Source organism: Arachis hypogaea, chromosome 3 (genome assembly GCF_003086295.3).
Source record: "Arachis hypogaea cultivar Tifrunner chromosome 3, arahy.Tifrunner.gnm2.J5K5, whole genome shotgun sequence".
In the NCBI taxonomy this organism is placed as follows: Eukaryota; Viridiplantae; Streptophyta; class Magnoliopsida; order Fabales; family Fabaceae; genus Arachis; species Arachis hypogaea.
The window spans coordinates 45,250,078-45,262,963 of NC_092038.1; the positions used below are offsets into that span (position 1 = coordinate 45,250,078).

The 12,886-nt window shown below is 34.2% G+C and overlaps 2 long non-coding RNA genes across 2 annotated transcripts; both read right to left on the bottom strand.

Moving 5' to 3' along the window:
* Positions 1 to 2,743, bottom strand: LOC140183788 (uncharacterized). The gene is made up of 3 exons (XR_011879895.1): positions 2,687 to 2,743; positions 2,455 to 2,617; positions 1 to 281 (listed from the first exon to the last, which is right to left on the bottom strand). It is a non-coding gene; the product is annotated as an uncharacterized lncRNA (long non-coding RNA).
* Positions 2,744 to 3,621: 878 nt separating this feature from the next.
* LOC112790487 (uncharacterized) lies at positions 3,622 to 7,421 on the bottom strand. The gene is made up of 4 exons (XR_003196656.3): positions 6,468 to 7,421; positions 6,313 to 6,394; positions 6,087 to 6,197; positions 3,622 to 3,758 (listed from the first exon to the last, which is right to left on the bottom strand). It is a non-coding gene; the product is annotated as an uncharacterized lncRNA (long non-coding RNA).
* Positions 7,422 to 12,886: the final 5,465 nt, after the last annotated feature.

The window sequence follows — 12,886 nt, forward strand, 5'->3', positions numbered from 1 at the left end:
CCAAGGAAACAACATAACTAGCTCCTAACTCAGCATGCGAAGCTAAGGCTGGCCGGAGGATATATTTATACATATAAACATACATAAGTATTCCCAAAATACACCAAAGTACCAAAGTAAACTCCTATCTCTCCCTCAACCTCGAGAAGCAGCATACATAAGTTACTTGGAGAGTAAGCTAAATACATATATACGCAGATATGAACAGAAACCCAAAAGACATCCATGAACTACTTCGCTTCAAGATCCAGACGCCTAGCGAGGAGCCTCTCGACCTGCATCTGAAAAATAACAACACAATATGGAATGAGAGCCGGAGGTTCTCAACATGGTAAAAGTGTCACGCGTATAATAAATAAGGTCCTGAGAATGCCATAGGCAATCCTAGAACCCCGTTATTCAGTTATCCAACTTAATTACTAAACAGAAGCCAAAAACAGGGGTAGGTATTCTAAATCTACCTTACTTACTCAATTTCAATCCTAATCTAACACCAAACCATTTCTTCATTTCCTCCATCCTTCCATCATCTATAATGCAACAGAAACAAGCAACCAAACAAGTTCACGCACAAGTAATGAGCATATAGTACAAGTAACAAATATAACAGGTAGCAGGTGGTATATATATCAATTAGGCAAACCCAGTAAATGTATAGCAATCAAAACAAACAAATGCATATGATGAATGTCTATCCTATTGGCCATGAGCTCACGTGTCGGTTACTTTGCCAGAACCCGACACATCTGGTAGCTAACCCAGACATTGGTCTCTAGGCTGCGCATCTCCAGGAGGATCATAAACGAAGGAGAGTGCCTTTCCACATCGAAGGAGCATGCCTTTCCACCTTCTCCTAGAGGATATACAAAGGAGTGTGCCTTTCCACCTTGCAACCAGAGAAGAACGTGGGAGAAACATTACAAAGGAGACTGCCTTTCCACCTTCCCCACACCTGCATCACGACAAGAGAGGAAACTTCCATCCTCAACTTGCCATATCGACCATTTTGGCCACACACAGTCATTCCTAAATCACATCATTTATCATCATCATTTCCTTACATTCGTTCTTTATAGCCATAGCAACAAGTATTCATTTAGCTTCACATCATTCTCTTATAATTCATCACGTTTACCCTTTCCGGGTCCTGACCAACCCATTTATCAAACTCTCCTCAAACTTTTTAATATCGAATAATCTTAAAATCAACCCAACTCTAACATTAAATCAATCACATAATACGAAGATTAATCTTTGACTTCTCGGACCCATAACTATCACTAAGACATCCTCGACACTCTATTTTCTTTTTTGTTTTTAATATAACAAATGAACTTGGAATTGGGCAAACTTTATGTCCAGGCATTCATCTCGGAATAAGCTTTCTAACAAATCAAAAATCACAATTTTCTGATTTAACTAGTCTTAGAAACAGAAGAGAAACACTGACTGCTCTACAGTGCTTAGAAACCAGAAAACAGCAGCAGCATACAATATCTAAAATTCCATATAAAATTCAAAATAAATCCAATCGTCTTAAACATTATTATGTTTTAACTTAACATATCCAGGTTTTTTTCCAACTGGTTTAAGGTCAAAAGAATTTTTAATGAATGAGTTATGTAAATTGGAAGTTGAGTAACTTTCTAGAGGATTCTGTTTTAAAAGCCAATGAACATGTCCTCTTCCAAGTCCCATAACTCACTCATTAAAACATGGACAGCCCTGAAATTTAAATCACAACTGCTAAGAATAATTAGTTTTCACCTCCAATTGGTTGCACTTGAATATCCATCCATAATCAGAAGTTATAAACTCTCAAAGTTGCTGATCTAAGAAAATAGAATCTGGCTTTTTATTGTGTAATGCATCGTATTTCGAAAATTCATATCTTTAAAACCACAAGTCCAACCATTCTGAAATTTTACGACGTTAAAATAATAGGACTAAAGCTTTATTTAAAATTAGTTTTATTTCAAAATTCATTTTGAAACATCCGCAGCAGAGCCAACAAGTTACTGTTGTTTTAAAAATGATGCAGTAAAATCAGATTCCACGACTACACTTTGAAAATTCACCATAAATCATATATTTGACGAAAAGATCCCAAATTCTCCAATTCAGTTCTAAATATTCCAAGGTTTAACCAGGACTTGATTCTACGCAATTCTGATAATCACAGAATTAGTTACAGCATATGCAATACCACTACAACACAACTCTACATCCTTATTATCAAATATCAACCATAATCCATCATAAATAAATACAAGAGCATACCATTAATAACTTCCACACCTCATAATTCCAATATATATCCACCAATAAATCTATTCGAACAACATTACAAGGCTAATCATTAAATATAATAAACAATTCAACTTATCCTATGGTTCCTCTAATCTAAGTTTTCACAACACCGTAAATATTAAACGTGCAAAACTTAAACCATACCTTGGCCGATCACTTAGTTCACCCAAGGCAGCCTCACAACTCAAAATTACAGCCCCTCCAAGCTCAATCAAACAGCCCAAAACAAGCCTTGGTCACCAACAAACCTCCAAGTAATCCCAATTCAATTCCAATGCATAAACACCCACTTAACCTACACCTAATACTATATATATGTTCCAATTCAGTTTTCCATTACAAATACAAGATTGAGTTAGGGTTAGGGTGTTCTTACCATACCCATATATGCTCAATAGCTTGAGCCCACAAGTTCCGGAAGCTAACTTGAACCTAGAACACAAAAATTGGACAAGATTCACCATAGATTTTCAATTTCACCAAAGAAAGAGGGGTAGAGATTCTGAAATAAAAATAAAACTTACCGGTAAAATTAATCTGACAGAAATGTAGAGCTTGACGCGCTGGACGCGTGGCCGCGAACGGTGCGGTGATCGAAACTCGGAGCAAAAATTTATGGTAGTTTGATTAAAGAGGCTAGGGTTTGGAAAGCTCTCCCTTTCCTCTCTTAATGTTGCTGCGTGGATCTGCTAAGTTGGAGAAAAAGGAGACGCTGATTGTCTCTTTAATAAAGTCTTGGTTGGGCCTTACGAACCCGGTTTGGGTCCAATTCAATCGGTTCGACTCTTCCAGTCCGATTTTGGGCGAAAATTTTGAAATTGATATCAAAATTCTCGTTTCGACGAGCTCTATTCTGATATTAGTTTTGTATTTTTAGCTTTCCTAATTAAAATTCAAATTATTGACTAATTATTTACCGATTTTAGCGGGGCTTATAGCGTTGCTAATGCTTCACCATATATCTTTTGTTACTATGTTACAAATCTCATTTATATTAGCAAGTCATATACATTTAACCTTATATATTATTATTATTATTATTATTATTATTATATTAGTCTTATTATTATTATTATTATTATTATTATTATTATTATTATTATTATTATTATTATTATTATTATTATTAGTTGCTTCAGTGGTTTCACTAAGGAAAAAAAGAAAAAAGAAAGGCAAAGGCTATATATATAACACCTTAACTACTAAAGCTGACACTTCCGGCTGCGCAACCCTGATAGCTCGGATATTACGACACTTATACTACAATACAGAGAGAGAGAGAGAGAGAGAGAGAGAGAGATATTGCAAGCATTATCCAAAAACAAGTCATATCCCTCTTATAAAATATATCAAGATAAAGGCGAGGGTATAATAAATAATAATCTAAAGCAACACAGAACATTTTCACAACAACTAAATAAACTCTTCGTGACTTCTGCGCCCATATCCTGAAAAGGGAAAAATGTAGGGGGTGAGAACATCATCTTCGAAAGGGTTCTCAGTAGAGGGTTTTTGGGAATTACTGTAATAGAATACGTGAAGATAAACCGTACCAGTGATTAATAACCGTCTTATGCCTCTTTTCAAAAATAACGGTTTATAATAAAGTAAAGTCGAAAAATCTTTTCTGAAAGAGGAACCGTTCAATTCTCAAAAACTCAAAAGCTTTTCAAAAAGGTTTATTTATACTGAACCAAAATAGCTTTTCATATTCTTCCAAACCAGAAACACAACCGAAACCAACCATCGGTCCATCTCATTTCAACCACGGCCGTAGGCCCAAACAATCCAACAACAACCAATCCACCACAATCCAACAGAGTTTCAGTCGCAAACACAAGTAGGAAGGTTCAAGCACAAACAAACAGTTACAACAAGTAGAACAATTAGCAGTTAATCTCAAGTAATTACATAGGGAAACCAAGTACAATATGCACACCCAAACAATGTCACATAGATGCATATGATGCATGCCTGTCCTAGTGGCTGATGATATCATCTGTCGGTTATCAAGCCAATCTGATGTGTCCGGTAGCTAACCCGAGCACAGTCTTTTTGTTGCGCATTAATATCATTAGAGGGAATATGTGTCCTATCACCATTAGAGGGTATCTGCACCCTATCACCATTAGAGGGTATTGGTGCCCTGTCACCGTTACAACCAGAGAGAAAACACAAGCATACTCACATTCAACATTTTTCATCATTATTCATTTACCACATTCGTTCATTAATCATATATGCATTTATTCTCAGCCATGGATCAACATCCCTCTCAGCCATCCGGCTTAAATTCATAATTCATAGTCAGCCATACGACTCATAACTCATTTGGCAATCAGCCATAAATCAATACCATACACAGTCATTCTGGCTCATAACAAGATAGCACATCCACCATTCAATATCATCAAATTCATAAAATCGGCATTTAAGCCATAAATCACTTTTTCTCAACTCATTTCACTTTGAAATCAAATTTCAACTCTTTTCAGCTTTGGCTTTAAAGATCTCATTTTTCAAATCATCTCAGGCTCATAAGCCAAATTTACTCAAAGTGAGTTCCCTTTTTAAAACAGAGCCACTCTCAGCATTCTCTTCCAAAACTTCCAAAACCATGGCAAGTTAAGGATTTATTTTAAAACATTCAAAATCACCCATCCAACAACGGAATTTTATAACAAAAGTTCCTCGACAGAGTCCCAAGTCTTTAGGGAAGATCAACCTATATCAATCCCTTAAAATTCATTGAAAACTCTTAAAATCCTAGATTTTCGGTTCAAGTAAATAAAACTGAATTTATTATGAAACCGAATCATATAAAATCACAAGTTTCAACCCGGTCCAAAAATCAATTCACTTGAAACAGAACCAATGCTTTTAAATCAAACCACTTTTGGATTTCTTCTTGAAACCCATTTTTCTAACCTCTTCCAAAATGCCTCAAACTTAATTATTCAGTCAAAAGTATCGTTTCCTTTAAAATCACTAAAAGCCCCATTTTTATATTGAAATCAATATTAGAGCAACATTCTTTCCGTCAGTGATTCAAATGGTAAAAATAGTTCATTTCTAAATAAGTCGATCTCAAGGCATAAGGTTCACTTAAATAAATTAAGTTCGAAAACATAAATATTTTCCTAATGATTCAAATGATACAATTTCTCAAACCCAAACCTTTTTAAATAGCTTTTCAAACAAGTCTAGAATTTTTATAGAAATTTCGGCAGCATCTCGCCTAAAACTTGGACTTTTGCCACCCGGTTCGTGTCCCAACTAAACCGTTCCTCAATCCCTTTCAACAGTCCAAAATCTGAATCAATTCAAAATCAGGCTAAATCCAACGGTCGCCTCATTTGCATATATCAAGGAAGCCATTTAAAAGAATTCAAATCGTTATCAACCAATTAAACTCTTTTCCAAAGCTTTAAAGAATCGGTTCAACAACAAATCATTTATCAAACCAAATCAATTAAAGCAAATCAGGCTGAATTTCAAAGAGTATCCTATCTTTCACATTATCAAGAAAGTCAACTCAACTCAAATCAATCCCCAATGGATTAAACTCAAATTTCAAATCTTTAAAGAATCGACTTCAAAAACATTCCATTTCACAAAGTCGCACAACAATTCAGCCAAACAAACATTCATAATCATTCGAGACAATCAATTAATACATAAGGCTAATACAATCACCAAATACATAATGTCTCACATTAGTATCCATATGTAATAATTCCAATACATAAAACATAGTTTTTGGAAAGCGCCCCTACCTCAAAACGCAAACCATAACCCAAATGCCTCACCGAGTCCTTTCCGCCTCAACCCAAAATCAAAGGCAGCTTTAAAGCACAGCCCACACATTTTTGCAGCAGCATAAACAACTATAAATTACAACAAGCAACCTCAGTTACAAAATCCTAAAAGCATTAATACCGTAAAGACTTTAATACACGTACGGGACACTAACGTAGGGCTTTCAAAAATAGATATACTCACCAAATTAAGAAAACAGAACAGCTGCGATTTCGAACCGGCCCGGCAATGGCTCCGGTGGCGGCCAGAAGCTCCGGTGGGTCATCTATAAAAACCGCACAGCATCAAAACCTTCTCGAAACTCAAAATGACCGAAACCACAAACTTAGAACCCTTACCGACAGAGTTCTCCGGCGACGGCACTGAATTTTTGGGCGGCAAGATCAGCGGCTTGAACGGCACCCAGGAGCTGGCAGCAGCGGTGATAGCTCCCTGCCTGCTCTTCCGATCGTACTTCCTCTTGCTCAAATCAGACCGGTGGCAGACCCGACAAAGGCGACGCTGGTGACGTGAACGGCGGCTGGTTACAGTAGTTGCACCTCCAGCTCGGCCTCAGCTCTCTCAGTCTCTCCTGCTTGGTGTGACTGGGCGGCCTTCCTCCTCCTTTGAGTTCGATGGTAATGGACCCACGGCGGCTCGACAGTGGCGCGGATGGTAAACAACGGCGGCGGCACTGCGACAAGGAGCACAGCGGGATAAGCACCATGGTGCACACCCTTTGCTCTTCTCGCACAACCTAATCCCCCCTCTTCACTGACCCAACGGCGTCCATGGTAGAACGGTGATGAGGGTACGGCAATGGCCTCAGCAGCAGCACCTCGCGAGCGCTCTCCCTCTTTCTGCCCGATCTCTACTCCACCATGTGTGTGTGTGTGTTCAATGTGTGTGGGTTTATGAAATCTGAGGGTGAGGTTATGAGGGAGAAAAAGTGGGTGATGGCGGTGACTGACGGTGAGGCGTGGTAGGTTCGGCGGCGGCGCAGTGGCGTCGACAGAGCACGGAGAACTGAGGAACGATGGTGGCAGCTCTACACAGTACGGCGGCAGTGAGCTCCCTCCTCCCCTCCTCGCCGCAGCTCAGTCTCCCTTTCCCTTTTGCTTCTGTTTATTTGGTTCATGGAAGGAAGGGAAAAACGGCGTGTTCTACTTGCAGCTAGGTTCTTGGGGGAGGGTTTTAGTGGCGGCTGCTAAGGTGAGAGGGATTAGGGTTTCATTTTCAAAAATTAGGGTTAGGGGCATTTTAATAATTTCAGATATAATAGGAACAACATGGCAATTGAAACCCAAATTAAATCCAACACTAATTGCATATAGAAAAATACTATTTGTTCATCAATTTTACAAATCACTTTCAATAAAATGTCCAATCTAAATAATTAGGAATAATATAATTAATTTTTTCATTTTCCAAAAATAGCAGTATTAATATTTAAAATATTACTTATCTAATCCAAATCATGTTAAATCCCTATTATTTCATAACTGCCAACTTTATAATTTAAATATAGAAAATAATCCAATAATTATAAAATTGGATAATAATCATAACTTATCTCAAATTTAATAAATCAGAACTTGCCTTAATTATCTCTAATAAAATAATTTCTGAAATTAAGGTTATAAATAATTATATGATTTGAGACTTGATCATAAAAAGAATTTTCAAAGGTTATAGGTCTTACATATATATATATGATCGAAGATCAAATAGGCATGAATATATATAACCGAAGATCAAATAGGCATGACGCATAAGCATCTAATTTCTATCAAACTTCATCATTCAGTTTCAATACTCTTTGCATGCAAAGAGAAAGGGAGATAGAGAGAGAAAGAGAGAACCGTAAAAAATAGAAGAACAAACTGAGTGATCTTAAAAATTTTAGAAAACACAAACTTAATTACAATACTTTATAATTCCTTTTTATAAGACATTTAGGAAAAGGCAAAAGAATAATGCAAAGATAAATTATATTATGGAAAGATAGAAAAGAAAAAAATATTTAATTCATATTAAAATTACCAAAACTCTACCTTCGTACGAATTCAAAATCAACAAAAATTCTGGAAAAGCTTTTTGATCGAGCTGCTAAAAAGAAAAATGACAGAAATCATCTGTGCCTCCTAAAACTTTAATTGGCCGAGCTCGAGGAGAAGAAGAGCTATGTCACCATCAACTTCTACTGGATAATAAGTTTTCAAGTATAATTATATAAGTTTTCAAGTATTTTGGATAATAAGTAAAAGTTTTAAAAAAATAAGGTTTTATAGACTGAGGTTTAAAAGAAGATTAAAATTATTATTTCAAATACTTCTTTAAAATTACTCATTTATATTAAAATAAGTTATTATTATAACTTATTACCTCGTAAGAATATCATAATGTGTATTATGGATGAGAAAGCAAGCAAGCAAAGTAATCTTAAAAGTATTAGAGAACGCAGATTTAATTAAAGTACTTTATAATTCTTTTTCATAAGACACTTAGGGAAAGACGAGGAAAGAATGTGAAGTTGAGTTATGATAAAGAATTAAAAGATTGAAGAAAAGAAGTAAGAAAACAAAAGAGAAAGATGAGAAAGAATTAAAAGACTGATACCATAATGTAATACCCTAACTTTTAGCACATCATGATTGTATCAAAAGTAAGGCATTACTAACCTAATTTCTTTTATTATCTATTTAATATTGAGCCTTTAGGCATAAATCTATCAATGGTTTTACTAAAACTTATAACTTTTCCAACAAGAACAAACAAACAACACATATTCACATACTTAATATCAATAATACATTGTAGTATTACATACAAAAGCAATTACAGAAGCTATCCCTCTCAATAAATATCTAACTAACAAGGCGAGGGGAAAACAAATTCTAACAACTCAACTCGTAAACATATTCCTTTGTACTCTCGCCGCTTCGCAATAAGCCTTTACACCTGTAGCTGAAAGGGGCTGGAAATAGGGGGTAAGAACTGGGGAGTTCTTAGTAGGGTCGAGGTTACGAGTTAAGTTCATTCTATATATACTTGGTCAGCAATAACAGTCAATAAGGTACCATCTAATTCAACAATTAAAGAACACAAAATTCAAACAGTCATTTAGCACACCCACAATCACAGAAAATACACTCACAAACAAATATGTGCAAACAAGTATGATGCATGTCTATCCCTAGTGCAGCTAATGAGCTCATCTCTCGGTTTTGCCCACTCCCGTCATAACCCCTATAAGCAATCTCTGTCTTACAGGTGCAACTCTCTTGAGCCGATGTATGCAAACATAACTTCTGTAAGCAACCTCGGTCTTACAGGTGAGGCTCTCTCTGGCCTATGTATGTATTGATAACCTCTGTAAGGAACCTCCGTCTTACAGGTGCGACCATCCCCTGAATTGGCCGATGTATCTCTAGAAAGCAAATCTTGGTGGACTCACCACCATATCTCTGCTCGTTTTCAGCATGTAAGCAATCATCTATGCTTATCTCCTTTTCATTTTTTCCTTTCTTTCTTTTCTTCTCTATTCTCTGCTTTTCTGTGGCAGAGATTCTTTAGATTCTTTTAATCTTTTGGCTCTTTTCTATCCTGTGGCAGAGGTTCTTTATATTCCTTTAGTCTTTACTCTCTACTCTTCTGTGGCAGAGATCCCTTTAACTAATGTATTCTTTACTTTTCTTTTCTCATCATTCTTTTAATTCCTTACTTTTAAAATAAAAAACTATCTTCAGACTCTTCCCTTATTTTTTCCTAAATATTTTATGAAGAGGGGATCATGAGATCCTTAGCTTAGATTTGTCTTTCTAAAGCTCGTAGAAAAACTTGTCTGTTTACCACTCTCTGTTTTATTTTTCGTAATACATACAATAATATTCTTATAAAATAATATCTTGATAAATAATAATTCGTAATAATAATTTACTCTAATGTAAATGAGTAATTTTAAACAAATATTTAAAATAATATTTATAATCCTCTTAAAACTTATTTCATAAAATCTTATTTTCAAACCTTTATTAATTACTTTCTAAAGCATGAATTTTTTAATATTTTATTTTTGACTTCAATATTTTATAAAATTATATTTAATCCTTCACTTTGTTTCATATTTATATAAATAACCCTGAACTTTTATAAAATGTCTGGTTTACCCCTGAACTTTATTTATTACCCAAAATACCCAAAAAACTTATATAATTATAATATTAAACTCAATCTTTTCATAAAAATACAAGTATATTTTCTCAAAAATAATTCTTGGTTGATTCTTCTCTTCGCCCAGAACCGAAACCTTCCTTATTTTCTTTTTAAAATATACATTTAAATCATAATCCGTTTTTTTAGTTTTATGGCTATCGATTTTTCACAACTTTTAGTTTAATTTCTCGGCCATTAAACCTCACCTATTTTAATAAAAAACTAACACAATAACAGTCTCAAATTAGCCTCATTATCACAGTTTGGGCAACACAAATATGACCAAATCACAAGCTTAATCACATATAACAATATATCAACAAAATTCAATGTGAAGCCAATCAAACTCCATCAATAATCAATCACAACAACCATTCACTTATTCAACACAAATTTAATTGGTGAGAATTTACCGAAATCCTACCTCTGTACGGAATCAAAATACTCGAGGCTATGGAAAAGCTTTCTGACCGAGCTGCCGAAGAAGAAAATGTCAGAAATCGTCTGTGCCTCCTAGAACTCCAGTTGGCCGAACTCAAGGAGTATGGGAGCTACGTCACCGTCAATTTTCACCAATCAAAAATAGCACCAACGTGTAGAGGAAGAAGATACGAATACTTTTACTGAATTAAATTTTTTATTGGAGTTACGGATCACAATAAATTAAAGCTGGAAGTTCGATGGGGGTTACAGTTTTCTCTCTTTCCCTCTCTGTCACTCTTTCTCTTTGCATGCAATAAGTATTGAAACTGAATGATGAAGTTTGATAAAAAAAAACAAATGCTTATGTATCATGCATATTTGATCTTCGGTCATATATATAATAACCACTGAAGGAAACAACAACAACAACAACAATAATAATAATAATAATAAGGCTAAAATAATTATAATAATAATATATACAAGGTTAAATGTATATGAGTTATTAATATAAATGATATTAGCAACGTAATAACAAAAGATATACAGTGAAGCATTAGCAAGGCTAAGTTCACTGAAGAGTACCGATATTTATTCATATCGGTGGATATCGAACTCGATAATAATATTATTAACTAAACTCTATTATTTTTTTAATTAAAAATATCAATTACTCAAATTAAAAAATATATATAATTTTTATAATTTATAAATTATTAAAATTATAGTTTTAATTATGTAAAATATTTTATCATAACAAAAATATATAAGAATATGAATTTAATTCAATTCAAATAATTCTAAATTAATTTAATTACTTTTAAAAAATAATTTCTGAAAATAAGAAACTACAATTTATAAAATAAATTATAACTTATTTATTTTTATATTTTTTAAATTGAGGATCGTTACATTCTACCCACCTTACAAAAATTTTCACCCTTGAAAATTGATACAAGTTGGAAGAAGTTTAAACTAGCTTTACCTTTGAACACATAAGGAAAAAATCAAAATATATTGGCATATATAAGACATAACATGTAAGGAATAAGCTTTAAATATATATATATATATATATATATATATATATGCTTATATAGTTTTCAAATTTAGGATGTTCTTATAGCTTAAAAATATAGGTAAAAAGTCTGGCGCAAAGAGAAAGATACAAGATAGGCTCAATGTAAAATGGTTACAAGGCAGGCTGGTATTAGAACGACGGGTTTATCGTTTGCACACTGAACTTGTAAAATCCGAGAAAATTAGTAAATAACTAACTAATAAAATAATTATTAATCAAGAAATTAGAAAATAGAATTTTATAGTTTAATAGAGTAGAGAAAATTAAAATAGAAAATTTGATATTAATTTTAAAGAATTTGACCCAAATTTAGGTCGAGCGGGCCAAATTGGGGGCAAATCGGGCCTGTATTGGGCCCAAGGCCCAACCCATCTCATTAAAACACATGAGCTTCAGCTCATTGTTCTTCTTCTCAAAGAGAAACACGCTGAAGCAAGGGGAATTAAAAAAAGGTGAAAACATGCAAACCCTCACCCAAACCTTCAATATGAATTATGTAAGTGTTTAATTTGCAACTTGCCTATAGAGACAATGATGTATCTTTGGGAGAAATAGGAATTACTGTTGTCAATCTAGTATTAAAATTCTGTACCCTAACTGGTCTAAACTTCGCAGGTCATGACTAAGTTAATTTACTTATGATTATATCTATACATATGTAAATATATCATCCTTACCTTATTCTTTCTTAATGAATTAATTTCTCAACACTTTTCGAACATGCTTTATTATCTGTTAGCTACATACGAGAGTGTTATTTTCGTTCGCAATTTTATTCTACTCATTTTCAAACTTCTCGTTTAATATTTTCCTTTAACATATATATAGTTACGTATTATAATCTACCTTGAGAATCATACCACCTTAATATCACTGATTTATGACTCGAGCATAATAAGGATCTGTATATTAAGGTGTTACATTATGGTATCAGAGCAGTTCGTCCTCGTGAGCCTGAGGGATGGACTGCTTATGCTTCAATGCATACTCTGAGTCTGTGCTTGTGCTAGGTAGGATATCTAGTTGATACGTCTAGCATGAAGTTCATGAGTGTACCTT